The sequence below is a fragment of the Pipra filicauda genome, unplaced genomic scaffold, assembly GCF_003945595.2.
Source record: "Pipra filicauda isolate LSUMZ 115617 unplaced genomic scaffold, ASM394559v2 scaffold29_size4552773_pilon, whole genome shotgun sequence".
NCBI classification, from domain to species: Eukaryota; Metazoa; Chordata; class Aves; order Passeriformes; family Pipridae; genus Pipra; species Pipra filicauda.
The window spans coordinates 1,321,539-1,343,449 of record NW_024104420.1 but is presented as its reverse complement, the minus strand read 5'-3'; the positions used below and the strand labels follow the sequence as shown (position 1 = coordinate 1,343,449).

At 34.8% G+C, this 21,911-nt stretch overlaps 1 protein-coding gene across 3 annotated transcripts in view; it reads right to left on the bottom strand.

Moving 5' to 3' along the window:
- Positions 1-21,911, bottom strand: part of PRR16 (proline rich 16) — a 147,146-nt gene that overhangs the window by 9,018 nt on the left and 116,217 nt on the right. The window contains exon 3 of one of the 3 annotated variants that reach the window (XR_005564242.1): positions 20,662-20,706. The exons of the other annotated variants lie outside the window; for them this stretch is intronic. The gene's annotated coding sequence lies outside the window, so the exon portion shown is untranslated. Of the gene's footprint in view, positions 1-20,661; positions 20,707-21,911 lie in introns of those variants that run through there. 3 annotated transcript variants of the gene reach the window in all.

Sequence of the window (21,911 nt, the reverse complement as noted above, 5' to 3'; positions counted from 1 at the left end):
TTATTTGTCATAAGCATACCAGAAGTCAGAACGCAGTTCTCACATATTTAGGAGTATAACAAAAGTTCTCAAGGAAAAAAAAATACACAAAATCACATAGTAATAAATCTTCTTAAGCATAGTGCCCATATTTTCTAGATATTGTTTAAATAGTAATGACATTGTTTCAGTTACTTACTTATACCTGAAAGATACAGAAATATTTAGATTCAGACATAGACTATTTTATTTATATTAACCTAAGCTTTCTACTCCTTTCAGATAAGAGTAATTACACAATGTTAATCCCCTCAATAGAAGTAAGAATTACTAAACACAAAGGGAATGTTTTTGTAAAGTTTTTTTTGTTAGTTTCTTTTGTCCAAGAAATCCCCACCATGATCTCTGATTTTTGTGTTCAGTTATATAGTCCTGCTGAGACATCTTTCTCTGAAAAAACTAAACCACCTAAATCTAAGCAACACAGAATGTTAACAAATCCACCACCACACTTTTAATGATTCCTATTTTTTTCCTCAGAAGCTCCATAAAACTTATTTATGTGTGATTGCCCCATCCTATTGTTTCAATTCATAAATAATTTATTTGTCAGTGAGCAAAAAAGAATTCCCAATTGCTTATTGGAAATTTTCCCTTCAAAGTTTTGAAAGAGATTGTAAATGGCATGAAAAATATCTAAAGTTACAAGTTTTCTTTTTTTTTTTTTATACACTATTATTCATTTATACATTGGCAGTATGCATTAAATTCTTGCTAACCTCTCCTAATAACCCTTCCTCAACACAATTCTAAAGTTCTTTGTCATGCCAGGTTTGACATCTCCAGAGCTTTCCCTATATATAGTTCTATAGCGTCAATCCTGGATAGAAATCTGTAAATTATGTCTGAAAGTACATCATGAAAATATTCATTAAATATAATTTTCCAACTGAACTCATACTGCTTAAATAGTGTCTTTGTACGTATTTACTGTCTTTATCTGTTTGCTCAATAACATGAAGATTGTCAGAATACTGGCTCTGAGAGCTACTGTAGAATAATTTTTTTATTGTGAGAAATCAATTTTAACAGAAGCATGCAACGAATGTCAGGAGCATCATGCTTATCAACATATGAACTCATAAAATCTCCTGCTTCTTACTTATAAACTGCTGGCCAAATTGATGTGGTTGGTGCTTGTCTCAATCAAGTCCCAAACAGTTTAGATTTGAGAGAAGTAATTTGTGGGACCTACAATGCGAAATCACATCTTTCTGTTTGTTGATTACACTAGTTTTCAACATAGGGAACATCTAGGCAACCAAAGTTACCAGCTGACAGGTACCAGGTATCTTGACATCATGGGAGTCAATAGTTTACATTAGGGGTTGCCGTGATGAATGTCAAAATGTCAAAAATGTCAGAGTTCCAACTACAAAATGCTAAAAGGGGACAGAATGGCACTGGAAAAAGTTCGATGGTGTATCATGGGAAATTCTGGCAGTCTTGTTCACTGGTCACAGGCACCTCATCTCTTAAGAGAACTATACATAAATTTTAACTAGAGAAGTAAGAACTTATTTCTCAGCATGAACAGAAAGCACATATAAATTAGCATTTTTAAAATCCCTCAGGCATATTCTTGGCTGAAACAATACATTTCTGTTTACCATTTTCAAATTTTAGAAGCCTTTTTAATCAGGTCATTTTTCTTAACATGACTTTCTGTTCATTTGCCTTTTTGGTCCCTTAGGTGCTGGAAAACTGTTTTGGCATTATGCATATTTTAAGGTAGAATTGGTTATGTCAAGTGTGAATACCTTCCTAGGAAGCCTATTTCTTTTCTTATAATTTTTTGGATAAGCTACACCGTATCCTTCATGAGATGAATACTCACAAATATTTCTGAGATGTTGTTTTGGATTCATTTTGTCTCTGGGATACTGTCTAGGGAACCAACCTCTTCATTCTTACTGCATTTTTTTAAACATAAGAGCTAGCTAATATATGATACTATTTTCATATTTCTGCCCTTATTTTTGCCCTCCTTTTCATGGTGAGTCAAAGCAAATTTCCTTAATTAGTTTGAATGTACATCTGTGTCAAATAGAGGTAGAACAAAGATTAGTAAAAGAAAGAGATGCAAAAGACAGCTAAGCCACTAATGTAACTAACTGTTTATTTCTAATGATTACTGAAATATTAGCTGGTAATACAGTTGGGGAGTTGGTTACAAAGTTTATTTATCTATTTGAACCCAGGCAACACCATAGGAAATAAATATTGAAACAAAAATATTAAAGGTGAAGTAGGTTTGCATTTGCCATGAGTTGCCAAAGAAAGTCACATCCAGTATCTAGTGCTGGGAAATTCCTTATCAACGGTATTGCCTCTTTGCTTAATCTCAGGACTTTGCCATCATTGCCTTCTTACACTCTAGTTCTTGGCAGAAAGTAAAAGAGATGGACAGGTTAGAAAAGAAACCAACACTCCATGCCCCATATATGTCAGTATTTTTTATGCAAGAATTCAGATTTCCTGTGTCTTACTTTTACAACAGTCAATTCCTGAAGCTGACTATCTAACAGAAAACAGGATACAAATCCATGTGACCAACACTCAATGAATAATAATAATTTACTTTGGTATATGGCATAATCTACATGACAAAGGGAAAAAGCTTTTATCAGTCAGTTGAAGGGACATTAGTCTGAGGACAACTGAAAGTTCACACAGAATAGTTAAATGCCTTAAAGGACTTGCATCTGTTATTATTTAAAAAATTTTATGTTTCAATTTTTAGAGTTTAGAAGGTTTTGTATAATTACATATCTTAAAGTGATGTGTGAATGGTTTGAAAATCATTCTCCCCAGAGTATATCTTGCAGCTGACAGATGTAACCTTTTCTCATTCAGCCTGAAGCTAAGAAGGATAGATGAAAAGTGAGTTGGCAGCCCTCCACCTGCTGATTTAAAAAAACCCCAAAAACTATATGGGTGAGAGGAGCTATGTAGAAGACAATGTAACTATCAATAGTTCCACCCTTTTGGGTTTTTTTTTGACATTTGCTGATCTTTCATTTATTTCAAATTACTCAAGCAATTGAGCAGTCTTGTAGGATTAGGCCTACTTTGCAAGCCAAAAGGACTTAAAAGTCATCAGAAAATATCTGTAAATTCTTTGGTGCAACTTTTCTACAGTTTGCCTATTGAAGGATGAAATAGTTTGTAATTCTAGATAACAACATGATGTTCATTAACATGTGCTTTACTTTTTCTTTTATCATTTAGCACAAATGTTTTGTCACATGAGAAAAAATATTAATTTCAATGACACTAGATACATGGAGATCACTGAAACTACATTATCCTGGACTCCCTAAACATGCCAATGCAACTAAAGGCTAACAATGCAATGATTCATTACTATTACTATTCATTATTATTCTGGTTAATCAACATATTCAAATTCCATTCTTTTCTTTACAAAAGAAAAGTGGGCTCTATGATGTTGCTGGACTTTGTTGATAGGAATTTTTAGCTACTAGAAATTTTTTAGTAGCTCGCAGCTTTATCTTGGGCAGAAACCTGTAAGTGCAAGAGAGGCCTTGAGACCATGTACCAATGGGACAGTGTTTACGACAAGTCTCCGTGCTTCAAAAGCTTATTGGAAGATTTCCCAGCCACCAACTGCAGCTCTTTTCCATCGCAAGGCAGACTAGAAAGGTTGCACCAACTGCTTGAGACTTCTTCCATTGTGAAAGAAAAATACTGAAGCTTCTACCCATTAATTTACCAAGACTTAACCAGCTACTTTCTTGAGCTCTCAAGAAAATTATGGTATCAGGAAGAAACTGAATAGAAACCACAATCAATACTGTAAAAATGTAGCTGAATATACTCTTAGATTGGAAGGCAAAAAAAAAATCAGGAAATTACTTGGTATCTTCATATGTCTTGTACTTTCAGCAACAACATGCATGAAAGAGATCAACCTGGCATGACATTTACATTGAAGATGTATGAAAGAATCTTCTTATGGAAAGCACTACATACTTTCTGGGGTTAACCTTGGTAAGAGTTTTGACTTTTGATTACTCTACTAGAATATATGTTCTTACAAAATTATAAAAATAAATACAGGAATTTATAACTTTTGCAAATATATAATGATTCAAAGCACTTTCTCTTCAAGGGGTCAACTTTTGTTTCAAGAGCTTTTGCAAATACCTGTATACAAAAAAACCTAAAACCTACTTATTAGCTTTCCTACCCACCACTCCAAATGACTATACACAAGTCATATGCAACTGATGTCAAAAAGGCAGAAATATCAAGTTATCAAAAATATCAGCGTTAATATTCTTTCTAGACACTCAGAATTACGCCTTTTAATTTATTTTGAGCAATCCTAGAAATGAGCTTCCAGAACGCTGTAATGTTTTTGTAATATAACACTATGTTTGAAAAAACCCCTGAAATTTTGGGTTATCTTTGGAAAAAGGAAAGAAAATGAAGATCAACATTTCAGCTTCTGATTTTGCAAATCTGCCATGAGTCTCTTTTTGTAGGCTGTTTAACCATTTTAAGCTGAATATGCAGAAGTCTCTAGACTGGAATGAAACAGTATGTTTTGACATTTAGTGATCAGTGTTTTTTTCCATCCAGGTCTAATGATGTATAAAGTTATATACAACTGGATGGGACAGTCCAGTTGCTTAAGACATAAGCTCAGCAACAAATCATACCTCCACTTAGCCTTTAAGGAACTTAATTTCTCATTATTATCAGCACAGACATCCCTATCAAAACATACACATGAGACAAATATAGTAAAGAACTACTTCAAGAGGGTAGGGAGAAGGATATGATGATCTCCAGCAGGAAAAGGGGACAGTTACACAGGCAATGATCTACCTCAGTTTCAGATCATTGTAAGAAAATAATGATTTCCTCATTATAAGAGAAATTGAAAGCCATAAAGCATCTCTGGCTTAGACCCTTTATAATGTCCATCAAATATGCTTAAAGGCTTGGTTCATAATGAACTTCTTGTGTGTGTGTGTGTGTAATTTTGGGGTTTTTCTTTGTTTTTAATACCAACATTTGCAAACTTTAAGACCTCTGCCAGTGCAGACTGTCTTGCTAATTGAAAATCATTGGCTGCCCTTGCTCCAATACAGGTATCCATGCTCATCTGACATTTGCTTAACAAAAAAGATATTTCGCCTAACAAAAGCAGCTCAGAAATCAAATACAGCCCACTAAACTCTCCTGCTAATGCATTCAGGAAAAGGTTACTAGCAAAATGTGCAATTCAGCGCTTTGCCCATTAAGCACAGGCCTCAAATACACTGTTTGTCTGGCCATAAAATACCTCAATCTGTTGCCCAAGTCACAGTTCAAAATTGGAGAGTTTGCACATCTGCAGACAAGCCACAGATGCTCCAGTGTATATTTCAAACATCTCTTCAAGCATTTCCCCCTCAGCATGAGACAGAAGGACAAAATAACTGTTAATTCTTTTTCAAGTAGGATGGACTTTCTATCTATTGTGATATACAGAAAAGACACTTGGCTTTGTTTTCTATAACCAGTGCATCCAGAAATTCTATGCTCTTGTTGAACTAGTCAAAATTAGCAGAACACATATTCTCAAGTATCTCTTTCCTTGGTCTTTTTAAACCTAATCAATTCTATGGTTCCATGGAATAGAGCATGTAAGAGTGAGTAGCAATACAAGAAATAAAATCCAAAAAGACAGGAGGCTGAAGAAGCTCTATGTGCCATATCTGTCAGAGCCTGGAAGAATCTGGAGGGTCATAAACCGCCACCTGTCTACCAGAAAAAGTAAAAAAAATAGCCCTGACAAGTAGATTATCTTTGACTTCTCATTATTGAACTCTATCACTGTGTTCCCTCTTTCCTTTTAATATTAAAATGTGCAAAAAGAAGCGAAAGACAGACAACAGTGACCCTCTAAGGCACTGAACACACATGAGGAATTCAAAAGACCAATTTACTTAAGTCAGGGCAGCTTTCAGGAAAAGGAAAGTTGCACAGTGTACCATATACAACAATGGGACAAATTAAATGTACTTGATGAAAAGCAGCTAAAACAAATGCAGATAAAGGAATTTACACAGCAGATTCTCAGTTGCCCTGATGGTGCAGTAAGCCAGATAAAAGAAAAAAAAAGAATGCAATACAGTAAAATTAAAGAAAATTAAATTCTTTTATCAATCAACTTTCTTGATTTTCTTTGTAGAGCTAAGACAGGATTTTAGACCTTAGTGAGCAGAGCCTGGTAAAGACTGGTGGGTGAGGGTGTTTGGGGTTTTTTTGTGTGTGCAAATAATTGTGTTTTGGACAGCATAATGCAGAGGTGAAGTATTTACTAGAAATTCTTCCCTGATTAAAATAGTAATGACCAATAAAATGGCTTTGTTTTCTCCTGTAAACTCAACAAGAGAAGGTCTAACTTCATCCTGATGAAATTTTCTTCTACAGGTAATATTGAAAAATATATTATTCCTTAGTATCACCTCCCATTTTTAAAGTTATCTAAGAGCCTCTTAATGCCTAAAAGAGTCTCTAAGCATGAACAGTACACAAACTTTTAAGTGAATAAAACTGGAAAAGGTTGTTTTTATTTTGTAGCCACAAATCCTTGTATTTTATAGCCACAAACACCTCCTGGTATAATGAACTAGAGTAATAAACTGAATCATCTGTATCAATAATTAAAAGTACATACTTACTGCTTACAAAGAAATATTGAAGTTTCAAAATTCATTCCCTAGATAAAAAAAGGTATCAATGTGTAAGCATCATTCAAAGTAAACATGTTTCATTTACTTTTGTAAACTGTTTTACCTGTGCCATAGTGATTTTCCAACCAGAAAACAGGAAAAAAGGAAACAGAAAAACAGGAAAAAACATAGGAAGCTCTTCCATATAAATATAAAATCACTGCACAAATCACAACTGTAAGTCAGCAATCAGAAAGCTCAGTGATGATGTAACAAAATCTTCATGTACCATATCAAAACTGCAAAATATATAATGGACAAATGACAAGTTGACAGCTCAATTCTGAAAAGTCTTTTTCCACAACACCACCTTCCATTTTGAGTGAAGTCTTACCCCTCCTCCCACCAACACAGAGTGTGTGCTGAACAGTAAATTGCTAGCTACATCGTTCTGCAATCTTCTATTAAAAATCTCAGGATAACTGTGAAAGTATTTTACTTTGAGAACCAAATTCTAGGCTATTTTATTGTCTAAACTTATCCAGGAGAGAGCAGGTGAAAAAACATTTAGCTGCCTTTGTTGCTGCAATGAGTGTCAGGTAACTACACTTATCAAGAGAATATGGCTTTGCTTAAAGGACTGGGGAGAGAAGTTAAAGAGAAGATTTCACATCCTCTTCGTAGCTTGTGAGAAGTCAGCTTCTGATGTGGGACCTGTGAAGAAAGGACAGGAAGACAGAATTCTGTGAGGTTTTCGTTTGCTGTTTGTGACCGTTGAGAAAGTAGGAAAGCTGGCACAAAGAATGATCTGGCTGGTAATCCTGTTTGCAGAAACAGCAGCTCAGGATCTGGAGGAGACTTGATGGAGAACTGTGGGTAATGGGGAGACTTCAGATGAGATGTCCCAAAACAGGGAGAGCCCTTGGCAGCACGTATATAACTGCTGGACAAACTGCATTTGTGGAGGTTGCAAAAGAGAAGTTCACTCCATCCTTCAGGCATAGGATATAGTAGATGAAAAAAGGGTACTCTGTCCTCTTGCTTACTGCTTTTCCAAAATCCAACCCCCATCCCAGCACTCAGTCCTTCTGCTCTAGCAGTACCTTCCTCTACCAAACTCTCAAAGAAGCCATGAGCAGCTGAAGCCATATTGCTACAAAGAGAAACACAGAGGGTGCTTCAGGCATAGGGAAGCTGTGAGTTCAAAACGCCTCAGGCAGAGGAAGCAAGTCAATTTGGATTTCTCTTATCTCTAGCAACAGAGGGCAAAAGAAAGGCAGTCTATAAACACCATCTCCTTCTCCAGCAATCTGTAAATCTAGTACATCCGTCCCATGCTTTATTTTTGAGTGAATGAAAAATAATTGGATTTGTGTCAGATAGAATATCTAAATACTGAAAGGAATGACAGATTTCAGGTTTTCATTTTGGCCATACAAATATACTGTCCATGTTTTACTTGAGTGAAAATACACTGGGTTTCCTTACAGAGTTGTGATTAAAAGAATGGATACAAATGGACCCTCTGGCCATGCTGGCTTCCATTACTTGAAACAATGCCACCTCAGATGGTGATAATAGAGGAAAAGTAAAACTATCACCTTTCTTTTTCTTTTTGATGACTTGGACTCTAAGACCAGTACTGTGTTAGCTACATTTCACATGTTTCTGATTTTAATAGAAATACAGCAGTAGAGCTACTGATAGCAACCAAAACATGAACCTTCTATCTTGCCTGTGGGCTGAAGTCAAACTATACACTTGTTAAAAAAGGGAATTATCTGGTATGCAAGGATTTCCTACAGTACAGATTAGAGGTGAATAATTCTTTCCATGTATTATCCTCCTTCCTTCACCCCATGATAAGCTCCCATAAATAGGAAAGTTCAAAACCCACAAGTGATTAAGTGTTAGCTGAACAATCTGAAAAGGATGCAATTAAAATGTGTTCTGTGTTTTAGAAGTTTTAATTGGTTTAATTGAAATACAAGTCTTTTGCTGTTCAGATAGTAATTCTTTAGTAAATCTAAATGTAGAAGCAATTACTAATATTTTTATTTTTATTGCAACTGCCTGATAGTAGCACTACAAAACCAAGTTGGATGATGGTATCTCAGATATTTTTTTCCCTTAAAAAAATAGGCAACCAGAAAAAAGTAACATAAAATCTTTTGCAGGAGAATCAATATGCTCTTGATCTTGATTAAGACAGTACTATAAAGTTCTGTCTCAGAAAATTACAATATTAAAAAGATAAAACCCCTTTATTTAAAAGAATTTTTAAATAAGTGCCTGTTAACCAAGATGGAGTTAGAAGAAAAATCATGATTAATAAAATCTGAATTTCTCATTTTATCTTCCAGTAATTACAAAAACTATGTTTAAAAGTCCCTAAGGTGTTATATTCTTAGTAAACTTAAAATCTAGCTTTTATTCAGAAATAACTTATTCATAAAAATATTAGGTACCTTTCACTACTTACTAAAATACCTGGGTACTTAAAAAGAACTAATTAAAAAAATCAGCTGAAGTAATCACCACTTGATTTAATGCTCTTACAACAGATTTTTCTTTTTCTTTTTTTTTCTGTCATACCTTATGAGTGATAAATTGATGGGTTTTAATGGAAGATACAGAAGTAAAATATGTACTAACCATATCACTTAATCTTTCTTACTCTGAGTCAGTTCTGTTCCATGTTGGGTATTTCAGGTTGACTTGCATCTTTCAAACAAGCCCTGTAATACTGCAACAAGGCCACTGCACCTCAGAGATAGGGTGGATCATTTTAGTATAGTACATGCTTTTACTCGGGAAAATGATCATCTGAAAAATTCATAGCATTAACAATGAGTAACGATTTTTCATTTTATTTCTTCTGGTATTTACTTAAATACTTCTCTCAAGGCATTGTTTAAGAGAAGTGGAATGTATTGTTGCCACATGATGCTTCCTAATTTGCTTTTTGAAAAATGCAAATGTTCTCTCCATTGAAATGTACATTGATACTCTTGAAACCTTGTCAACATGTTGATCCGTACTGCTAGCGTTCCATGACTATTCTGAGTGACTAGAAGACACTCCAAAATTTCTGACCTTTTCCTAGAGAGTAACACTGTTATAAAATATCCAGGGACAAACGAGCCTATTCTTTTAATCTCTCTAGACTTTAATACTTCCATAGGCATTTATGATTCTAACATTTTAATATTAGGATTATGACTTAGTCTAAACCTAGGTACCTTTCTCTTCATTGACATATAATATATATGAACTTGTCACACATAAGTGAGGTGATAACTTCAGAATGAGCTGGTCCAGTTATGCAAACTGTAAATCTAAGTAATGCTAAAAATTTACTAAATTTCTCTTAACAAATGGAAATTTTCCTTTTCATTTTGACAGCTATCCAGGTTGCTAGCACTTGCAATAGTCACTTAACTGTGCCCTCATCAATTTCTTAATCATACTAATTGTGCTTTCTGCATGGTTGCTCAGTCTTCCGCTCTTGCGCTGTTCAATGCCTGTTGACTGTTCCAACAAAGTTCCAAATAGTAGAGCATGCTCCCTATCTATTACACACATGGACCTTCTTCCTACAGGTTTACTCACTAATGACTTAAAAAATTAAAACGTTCACCAGTTACATAGCAAATAATTCACCTCTATTTTCTCTTATAGTTTCCTCTTTCTTATGGATTCTCGTGGATCTTTGGAAAGACCAATGAGAATCTCAATGAGCTTCCCTCTGCAGCTCCTGAAGAATTCTGCAGTCAATCCTTACCCTACGCGGGCTCAGCAGCTGATTTTCACTGAGAATCTTGTTTTATTTAAGCATGTAAGATCTATTACAGATAACTACAGTTTTCTATAGCAGACACCTTACAGTACAACGGATTTATGAGCAATTCTCATGGCTCGGTTCTATTTCGAAGCAATAATAGATTTGTGGAAGAAAATTAGTTAAATAGTTTTTTTTCCTCTTTTACAAAATACATGCCACGCTTCAATTTAAATAATGAAAACAAAAGAAGATATTGTTATGGCCAAGTAACTTTCCTACAGAATATGGAATTTATATATATTTCACACTTACAATATTTGAAAATAGTTTTCCCATGCTTTTGTGTTTTGTTTTTTCCCCTGTTTCTTTTCTAAAATGCAAAGTTCTTTAGCAGTAACAACACAATTTGGCCTTGGTGTCAGGTGGTACAGCATTAATTACTACAGAAATAAAACAGTGATACTCAAATCCTAATGCACAAGAGAATTATCCTTTAATTTTAAGATGGTTTTAGCAAGGAATTCTAGGTTGAACATAAAAACTAAGATGAGACGTTAATGTCTCTACATTATTAACTACTTTAAGGTGTATTTCAAACACATAATGCCATCATATTTTGTACCCACTGTACAAATCAAATAGTGGGTCAGAACTTTCTAAATAATGTATTTAATAATTTATTTATAGAATATCTAAATGCAAATATCTGCGAAGGATTGAAAAAGGTGCTTTGATATCTAACTCAGGGTTTGTTTAAGAAATGCTTACACTGCTTAAAATCTCAGTGTCTTAAACTTACCTTTTACAGCTTCAACTAACCTGCAGAGATTAATTGAAACATTTCACAGTACTTTCAAGAGGTATGTTTTCTTATTTAATTTAATTAAAACCTGCTGAATGCACAACTATCTATTCATATTGATGCATGTTAAAGATCATATGAAAATAATGTTTCACTTTTCAAAAAAATTAGTTAAATGATTATATTTGCTTAAACCCTTACCTGGATTAAGTACCAAAAAAAGCACTAGACACCTCGAAACTTTCTGGTAAGTGTGCTTCTGTTTACACACTATGTTTTTTACTTTACTGATGAGCTTCTTGTTCAGCACTGAGAGGTTTCTGAGCCCCACAGAGTTGAATGCCACAGCCCTATAAATGTTGCACAATATTTTCACAGCAATTTCTAATACAAAGTATTTCTGGAAAAAATTGTCTGTTGAACTTGCCCACACATTGTCTGTGGAGAGAAATCTTGGATTTTAGGAGCATTCACCAGCAGGGATGAGCTGCAGAACTAGCCCCAGCAGCATCCATTTATCCGATCTGCTTGTGGTGGTACCATATAAACAGCACTGGGTGGACACCTTTGCCAGAACACCTTCTGAGAGCAGACTGGATTTGTAAAGATTTAGCTATGACATCAAATGATTGTAGTGATGCTTATCTGAGCACTGTCTTTCCCAAAACTCAGCATTCAGTTCCAATGAGCCAGGACAGGAAAGAGACACAATGAGGTGACCAGAATAGAACTAATCATCATCATGGCTGGGCTTCGCGAACGAAGATTTGGGAAGGCTCTATCCACATTTGCTGCAGGCACGCTGGTGGCTTATGAGGCCAATACGTGACAGACATATCCGATTGCAAAAGGCACAGCAGAAAGACTCCTTAGATGGTGTATTCTGCAATATACGGTTCTTTCTGCGTTGCCTTTTTTCCTCGATAATAGAACTACTATCATTAAGTCATATGCATGGTATAAGAATTGTAGCATATAATATTACTATCAATATTATTATCAAGGTATAAATAGAATGCTGGCCACAGCAAAGTGAAAAGTTTAAATATTCAAAAGCAAGCCGCAAAGTTGTATGTGGTGGAGGCGAGAGAATTCGTAACTGTTGAGAAACTAAAATACATTGGAAGATGGGGAAAAAGGCTGCTTAGGTCAATCTGTATTTTGATTTGCATCATAAGTATTTAGGATGGAATTTAATCTGATTGTAGACATAAAAATGTAGGTGTAAACCAACCAAAACAATTTTCAAGGAACATAAAATTAACATCCAGATCAAGAATTCTCATTGCTGAATACTTCTAAAGAAAAACTTTTTACATATTCCAAACTAAAATTCCTAACACACAAGACAGCAATGAAAAGAAAATATCACATCATGACTTCAGTTTTGCTTTTATAGGTAAGTATAAGGCATCAGCCAATTGAAAGTGTAATCTCTGCAATGTATGTTCCATGCAAAACAATTTCAGCTGTACTATGCCAAATATTCAAGAAAAGCAATCACTTCTAGTAAAATTGAACAGCAAAGAACATTGCACTGTCAAAGTGAAGAACAGTAAAATGAAAAAGGAAACAATTAATTTCGGTTTTGTTCCTAGACATATCTGAAGTTTTCCAAAAGTTATTAGGATTTCAGGTAGTGGTACAAAACCACTTATTTACCATTGAAGGATTATTTGAAGTTCATCTAGTCCTATCTAACATGCCACAAATTAAAACTGATTACAGAGATGTCCAGAAGAAAACACAAGTACAAATTATAATTTATTATCTTGAACTGTCTATTTAGTGGCTACTGAATAGTGGAGGTGCCTTTACTTAATAAAAGCTGCAGTTTGCAACCTTACGTATTTTGGGTTTTGTAGATATGCAAAAGACGTTTGCAAGGCTGAACCACTTTGCCCTGCTGACATTCATGGTTTACTGGGGTTTCTAAACAAGCATTCTTGTGAATAATTTCTCTGTGAACATAGATTTTCATAGTAAAAACTGACCCGATCAGATCCACTTGAAGTGATTGCCTTTTTTTTTTCCCTTTTGTAATGCATCCAGAGAAGGCACATAGAAGAGAGAGGGAAGGGAGAGAGGTGAGAGATGAAAGTAGCTTTTAAACGTTCAAATATCCTTCTAGTAGTGAGCAAAGCAGTGTTCATTTCCCTCCTGTGACTAGAGTTTAACCCTGGTCTTCTATTTAGAAGTGAACCACGAGTTCAAATTACAAATTATGCTGAATATGAGATTTTCTCCCATTGCTTTTGCTGAAACTATGCAACTTTTGCAGAAAATGATACACGAGCCAGTGAGCAAGAGACAGCATGACTGTAGACTCACTACAGGTGATGGGAGATGAAAAAATTATTATAAACAAAGAAACACATTTTAGGCCAAAATAGACTTGTTCCCTCCTGCTTTCTATGCTAATACTGCACTATCCAAAATTATTTTGACAGCTACCTTAGGTCACTAAGCAGAGAAATTATAAGCAAAAATGCTTCCTCAGGACCTGAAATAGTATGCAGTTTTCAGGTAGATTTGCCAGCATCTTCCTTAAACAGAATATGCATTAAACACCAAAAGGTCTTTCAATTTTTAATGTTAGGTTTCAGCAGAGGCCTTGGAATAAGGTAACACTTGAAAAAAGGCAATTTGGTTCTGCTGGATCAAAATAAAAATTATTTTGAACAAGATTCCCCTTGGCCAGAATGTACCCCCAGGCTTCCTCTATACTCAACAGTTTTAGGTAGATTCCTACAAGTCCACAATACTCAAAATATCATTTTTTTCTCTCTCTCTTTTTTTTTTTAATGTAGGTGTCTTTTTCTTTGAGTCTGCCAGTACAACAGTGCTTAATGTTCACCGTCTGTTCCAAAAGTTCCATTCACATGCCCAAATATCTTGCTCTGCAGTACCCTTTGCTCTTCTTTCAGGATGCATAATCTGTCCTCATTACCTGCTGTACCTGCAGTACCCACACAGTGCCCAAAATCTAAAATCAATCAAAGAAAAGACAGAGAACTTATCAGGAGTTATGCCAGCTGTCACAAAGACATGTCTTAAAACAGTCACTACAATTTACCCCATGAAAATAAATAGCAAAAACAGTAGTCTCATTATAGAGTCAAGCCCAAATCATCCATATCATTGACTCCACATTTTTTATTCTTCTTGACTGCTTCAACTGGTAATTTCTTGAATATTTGCGAGACACAAGGAAGAGTAGTATTTCTTGTAAATGCCTTTTTGTTATATTGCAACATAAGAAAGCAAGTACTATTTCCCAGAACCTACTGACAACTAATAAATAATTAGTTAGGTAACTAGTCAATATAACTACTATTATAGTTAATATAACTATTATATTAAAAAGCTAATTTATTATAATAATTATTATATATAACTAGATAGCTATCCAGCTAGATGAGAGCAACAGAAAATGCAAGATAATGTTTTCCTCAGGTGCTTCTCTGGATAAATTTTCCAGGTAACTTCTAAAAAGATAGTCTAGATTAGGGAAGAAATCTAGATTAGGTTTCATGTCAATCAAGTTACTGCAGTACAAGACTTGGGAAGCAATTGAGTACTCATATTCCACATAATTTCCACCTATTTGCATTCATCTCTACATGTAAAGTGCCTGAGCTGCTGTCTATAGTCATTTAATCACTACCATTCCTAACCTTTCATCTAGCCTGACCATTTTATGAGCTAACTATGGGATTATTTTATGCAGTTGTGATTTTCTCTCTCTGCAAGGCAAATGAGAGTGCAAAGTAAATGAATACCTCCACGAAAAATTATTCTACAATATCTGCTGTTGTTTCAGTAATTGCAACTATTTCCATCTGTCAAAAGAACACACTAAATCACTGGGTTGCTTTATCGCCTATGATATTCAAGACAACAATGCCTGATGGTGCTACCGGAATATAAGGGTAATATTTGTGAAGTAATTCTAAGTGTGAAACACTTTTGAAAAATGGTGAGTTGCTGTCGGAAAAAATGGACTCAGAGGTGTAACATGTAACTTTATATGTTCCACATGTTTCCAAATTAGGCAGAGGCAAAGCTCAGGTTTGGGTTTTTATCTTCTTTGTTGTTTTTTTTTTTAATGAACACAATATCTTTCTCAGATCTTTTATACTGACATGACAAATCTACATTTGAAAAAGGAAATGTATTTTTTAGGCAAAAAATAACCCAGAATAAAGCAATTTTTTTTATCAAGTTATTTTCTATATGGTACTTGTCTCTCAAAGATCACCACACCCAGTCACTAACTCAGCATACTACTAAACGAATTCAATAGGCCAGAGCATCTACAGACAGTACACTGGCAACATCAATCAATATTGGATCAACAGAAAGCATAGCCTTGTGTGTTAAGGAATGGAAAGACAGGCATGATTGCGCTCGAAGACATTACTATGTGAAAACTCCGGGAAGGAAGGGAAAGTTAAACATAATACCATTGATAGTGTCATTAACTAAAACCAATGAAAATTCTGATGGTTGTATTCTCTGTTGCAGATATAAACAACAGCGACATATGGTACAAATGATACAGCAACATAGTGTTTTCATTTCAGTTCAGAAAGCGACACAATTAAGAATGTCTGTGGTGGTGGAAAGACTGAATCAACTGTGGAAAGCATTCAGTGAACAGCCTGAAGGGACAGACTTAGAGCAGATATCCCTAGAGCAGGAAAAAGAACGGTGCTAAACATGACTTCAGACAATACTCAGTGTTAACACAGAAAGACTGAAACACAGTTTGCAAATTTATGAGCAAAATTAAGACTCACAGAAACATACATTTCATGTTCTTGCCAATTTTCAACTAATTCAAGAAAATTAAGACCAGTCCATCCAGAACCACGGCACACATGAGAGAATTCTAATATAGCTTTCTCTAGCTTGCTAAATCTGAAATAGCTCACGGCATACACATGCATTAATACCTACCTTTCACAGTACATTAATTTCTGAGCAAAACCAGGTTTAACACATGGTTTAGAAAATATATATTAACAATCCCAAACATATCTTCTGGACTGAATTTCACAATTAAACTAAACATTATTAGTATCTGTCCATTAATGAAGTGCCACGCAGCAACTTTCTAAGATGATTTTTATTAGATAATTTGAGATAAAAGTCAGAGCAAACCTGAAACTGAAAGGAATAGGTGGAGTACAATCCATGTCAGAGCAGTCTTTAGAGTTAGACCACTTTGCTTTGAGTCTTGTCCCAAAGAAATTTGAATGTTTCCAGGGATGGACACATCATCACACTCTGAGCATGTGTCTTCAGCGCTTACCTTCTTTCAACATGAGAAATATTCATAAATACCTCTGTTTTCTCATGTTTGAATGCATAACTGTTCACATATTCTCAAATTCTACAAGTGTTCAAGGTCAGGTTAAATGGGCCTTTGAGAATGGGGCTTCTAATGGAAGGTGTCACTGCCAGTGGCAGGAAGTTTGTAACTAGATGGTCTTTAGGGTTCCTTCTAATCCAAACCATTCTATGAATCTATGATATTTGGATATCTTTAAGTCAGTAATTATAAAATAATAGAATTCATTTTAAAGGAACCTGAAATTAAGACTTTATAAATCCACTATCTTCTGAAAGGGGATTTTGAACATAGCATGACAGGGAATACACATTTACCAGGTCTTTTGAAGGCCTCCACAGTACATAAGCCTCAGTCAACAAAGCGGTTTTCAGAGTTGTATATCATTATTCTTCACAACAGAACTCTTCATTTATTGCTATGAAAAAATGCTAAAGGCTCTTATGACATGCTGATTTTCCTCCACTCTCAAGAAAAATTGACTATGATGGTACGGTTCCTTCAATAGCTGTATTAAAAAGTTTGTCTGACTCTTGCTTGAATTTATATTGTATCTGTGAGTACTCATGGGTAAATGAGACAAGATTTTAGCCTTTCCTTTTAGTAATGCCTGGTTTCCACTCAGCCTCCATGTTTCCCTACCCATAGCTCACTACCCTATTTTAATGTTCTTTCCCCTTTACTTAAATTCTCTCCTTCCTCGAATATGAATTTCAGCATATTTCGGGCTCATGAAAAAAACCAAACAAACAACAAAAGAAAAAACTCAAGCAGAAGCAATCTTTACAAGCACAAACACCTAACATGTTCTTTACAATTTTATTTTATAGAAAATTAAATGATTTTCATTAGAAATAGATCTCTGCAGAATTCACTTGAGAGTACATGAAAAAAACTTTTTTATAGCAACATTCCTTTAGAGATGTTAGTAAATCATAAAAAGAAAATTATAATAACTCTGTGAAATCTAAAATTATTTCTGGGTCTTTTAAAAACGGGTATTTGGAACAGAAAGAATTCTATATACTGTAGCAAATCCAACTTCAGGCTCTGCAAAACAAAGGTAACAAGTGGTGCTACACCCCTGAAATGCATACAGTTCTGTAATTCTGAACATAATTTTCAGTTTTGCTGTGTGCACTAGTAAACAGACCTGTACTCTGAGATTAGACAAATTCAGTGGATCTTTCAAAACATGTCTGTATCCCTAAAATTTTTCAGCTATATACGAATTTCATATATAAAATGAAAATATCTAACAAATATCTACCAGTCTGTATTATGAAGCAAGAGCTGTTTCTTTTTATATGACAGAAAAATATATTTAAAAAAACAAAAACAAACAAATCCCTCTAACAAAATAAGTATAATAATTACCATAATAAAATATACACAGAAACTATAGATACGAATTCCACTGATGAAAGTGAATTTTTTCTATTTAAAATAGTACAAGTCTTGTTAATTTACAAATCTGCATGGGGTTTAGATGAGCACTACATTACTCACAAACCTGGAGAATTGCATATCTGACAAAAATCAGTATGGTCCAGAACAGGATATGTGAATAACTGCAAATCTAGTTCAGAAGGAAGGCTATTTTTATAAAGAAGTGGAATAAAATTTATGGATTTATAAAAAATTACTTAAGCTTCCCAGGTGGGCTGGAATGAAGACGACATTTTATTCATTTATCCTTGGGATTAATCCTAGAAACTTCTGTAGCGTAACTCTGTCTACCTGATAACCACAAATCTGTGTGTACTCCTGAAAAGTGACACCTGAAGATCTGGCTTAATTCCGGAGAAGAATCTGTTACAGACTTTACAGTGCATATTTGGTCAGGAAATGGCAGCAAGGCATTTAGGCAACTGCTGTCAGAGGCCAGACCATAGGAGGAGTTCTCAACAACTTCCCAACCATTTTGCAGCATAGCAACTATGCTGTAGGATTGTAGAGTTTTCTTTGAAGTGGAAAATCTGATTTGCTCTGCCAGCTCTTTTAGGAAGTCTCTCTCTTTAAAAAGACAAATAGTTGAAATTTTATTATGCAGATTTCAAATGTGTTGTCTCAAGTATTTTGAAATATGTTGTCACTTGAATGCAGCTAGTTTCAATAAATACTTATTACCTAAGTCTTTTAGAACCTTACCACCCCACTCCTCTACTACACAATTAGATCCACTTTTCACAATTATTAATTAAGCTTTCCACATAGAGCCTACAATATGAACGTCCCCATTTTCAAAAGGTAACCAAATATAATAACAGTTCTTAAGAAGCAATGTTTTTATAAATGTGCATAAGAGCTAAGATTTCTGTCACAAAGAGAGTAAAAAAACCCTTTTCTTCCTCTGGTGAATTTACCTTTTTAAAGAAATTAACATTTTGATTTTCTAATAAAGAAGCAGGTTTCTTTTTTTTTAGTTTTTATTAGTGTACACCTAATAATGTCATTCATCTTCACCTTAACTTTATAAATGCAATTTTGTATTATTTTGCCCAACTGAATGTGGAATTTTGCTTAACAGCAACATTTCAAACAAAATTCATTGTTTCTCTAGAGATGGCAGTTTTATGTTGAGCCCTTAAAATTTCAGAAAAAGCAGGTATTAAAAACTTCCTTAAAAGCAATTCCCTTTTAAACCATTCTAGGTGCATAACTGACGTGAGGTAGAGGAAAACTGCAGTAATTAATCTTCAAGAGCTCAAATAAACTTTTTCATCGTAGTACAAGATGGTTAAGGAACGTTTAAATTGTGGGAAACATGAGTATCAGTTTCATGGTTTTAATGGACCAAACCCACTATTTGTATAAATTATTATATTTACATTTGTGAAATTTGTCTACTTCTGCTGGTGCTGAATTTGTCTACAGGTTTATAATCAACCCTGATCTACAGCCATGGAATATTTAACACAGAAAGGTCAACAGGCTGAAACTTACTGCAGACACTACAGGGTTTTCACATTGAAAGAGGGTCATTAACCTCTATTTTCAAAGTGCAGTGTGTGATTACAGAACAGAGAGACAGCTGTGTGTGGTTTTAAACCTTGAGCAACATTTACAGCAGAGCAGTGAATATGAAATATTATTGTGTAACAGATTAGCACATGGATTTCAAGGTGCAAATACTATAAAATTAAATTATATTTTTACATGATTAGTGGTGGACCAATTGCAATTCCACTTTTTCGGACACTTAAGTGCAGCATGCAATATTTTGGTAAAAACATGTGCAGCTATAGATTCATTTATCAGCCTCCAACTTGGCCCCCTCCTTTTATGCATTGCTACATAAAAAATTTTAGTAAAAAGCTCAAAACAAAACAACTCCCCTTCAATTAACTGAATTAAAAGCAACAAAGACAACAACAACAACAAAAAAACAAAACACAAACCAAAATAACAATATTGTGTTTGTAATATTTTCAGCTGTTTTGTCATCAGGTTTCAACTATATCTAAAATATAGAAGTCATGACTCCTCATGAGTATTTGCACTATGCAACCATAAATCTAAAGTACAAAAGGAGATATTAATATTTCATATTCCTTTCTTTCAAGAGGTAATTTTGGGGAAAACAAAACAATGAATGGATACCCAAGATTAAATTTCGAGAATAAAAGTTTCTCTTTCTGGAAAACCAGAATGCTACTTTTATTATCTTTGAACCAAAGAATTGTAACAGGACACGCCTATATTAAGTGAAATTTGATATATACAGTCAAAATCTATAGTAAATAATTTTACTATATTACACATCATTTAAAAAATGCTCTGACTTTTTAGAAGTCCTGATTTCAGAGATAAAATTAATGGATATACATTTTAGAGCAATTAAACCATAAAGGAATGGAATAACAAGGGAAAACGAACAAAGATTTTGGGGCCTTCAGAAGTTCCATAGGTGAGAAGGACCAGCTGAGGACCACCTCTCCAAGGTGAGTGGGAACTGTTTCCTTCAGTATCACCAGAACAGGATAGGACAGAGTTGATGAACACACATCGGGCATTTTTGGCTTTATTTCATCTGAAAGGGGGAAAAGCAGCAGAATTTTACTTCCAGCATACTCATAGATTTGAAAAATTGAAATCATACATCATTTTTCACTGAATGTTTTAATGACCAAAAATGCCATTTTCCTTGTCTAATGAAAATCAGAAATATCAGTTCAGCTAAGTTACATTTTTGGTTATCTGGTATGTGTGGTTCAGCAGTTAATATCAGTCCTGCAAGTGATTTCAAACAGTTCAAGTCTGAATAGCTAACCTGGCAAGCAGCTCTTGTTAAGTTCATACGTTTTCCTTCTACTAAAGAGTTATTTGAACTACCATGGAATTTTTCAGGTTTTAATTTACCAGGGATTTTCACTCCTAATTTATACACAGACAGATCTGTCACTGTCACTATGTATGAACCTCAGAATCCATATGACACTATATAACTCGTCATGGCCACTGCAAAGAATCCTTGAATTGATACCTCAAGCTGAAGCTTCTGTCTCTACAGTAGATATCTGTAGATATTTTTTTGAGTGCTCATCCTTGTGCTAGATTATTACAACGTGGTTTAAATGGCAAAAGATTTGGATATAGCAATTGTATCCAAATTGCTTTAAGTCTAATCAGAAATATTATCTGGAAAGAAACATTTCACATGTTCTCACCATAGGCAGTTGAGTACACAGCCTCAAATATATCTGGTGCCCATCTGATGTCTCTTAGTAAGTAGCAATATTAGATACATTATTTATTTTAGTGATTGGTAAATGCTCCTTAGAAGTAATCCTGTAGCAAGTCTCAAAGCACTGGAGGCTTGCTTTGTCTCAGTATACTATGTAAGCAGTCAGTTTCTCTCAAATTCCGTGAGCACAGTCTTTTTCAAGCCGGATTTACAAAAAGTGGCTATGAAATTATTTCCATAACCTTAATAACCTGGCACATGCTGGATGTGGCATGTAAGTGCTGTGAAGTGGGCCCCTGTGAGCCTCATGAGCTTCAACACCACCAAGGTCATTCTGCATTGTGCTGGGGTAACCTCCAGTATCAATATAATCTGGGGGATGAACAAATCGAGAGCATCCCTGCCAAGAAGGACTTGGAAATGCTGGGGGATGAGAGGCTGGACACGAACTGGCAATGTGTGCTTGCAGCCCAGGAATGCAACTTTGTCCTGGGCTGCATCAAAGGCAGTGTGGTCAGCAGGCCAAGGGATGTGATTCTGCCCTCTACTTT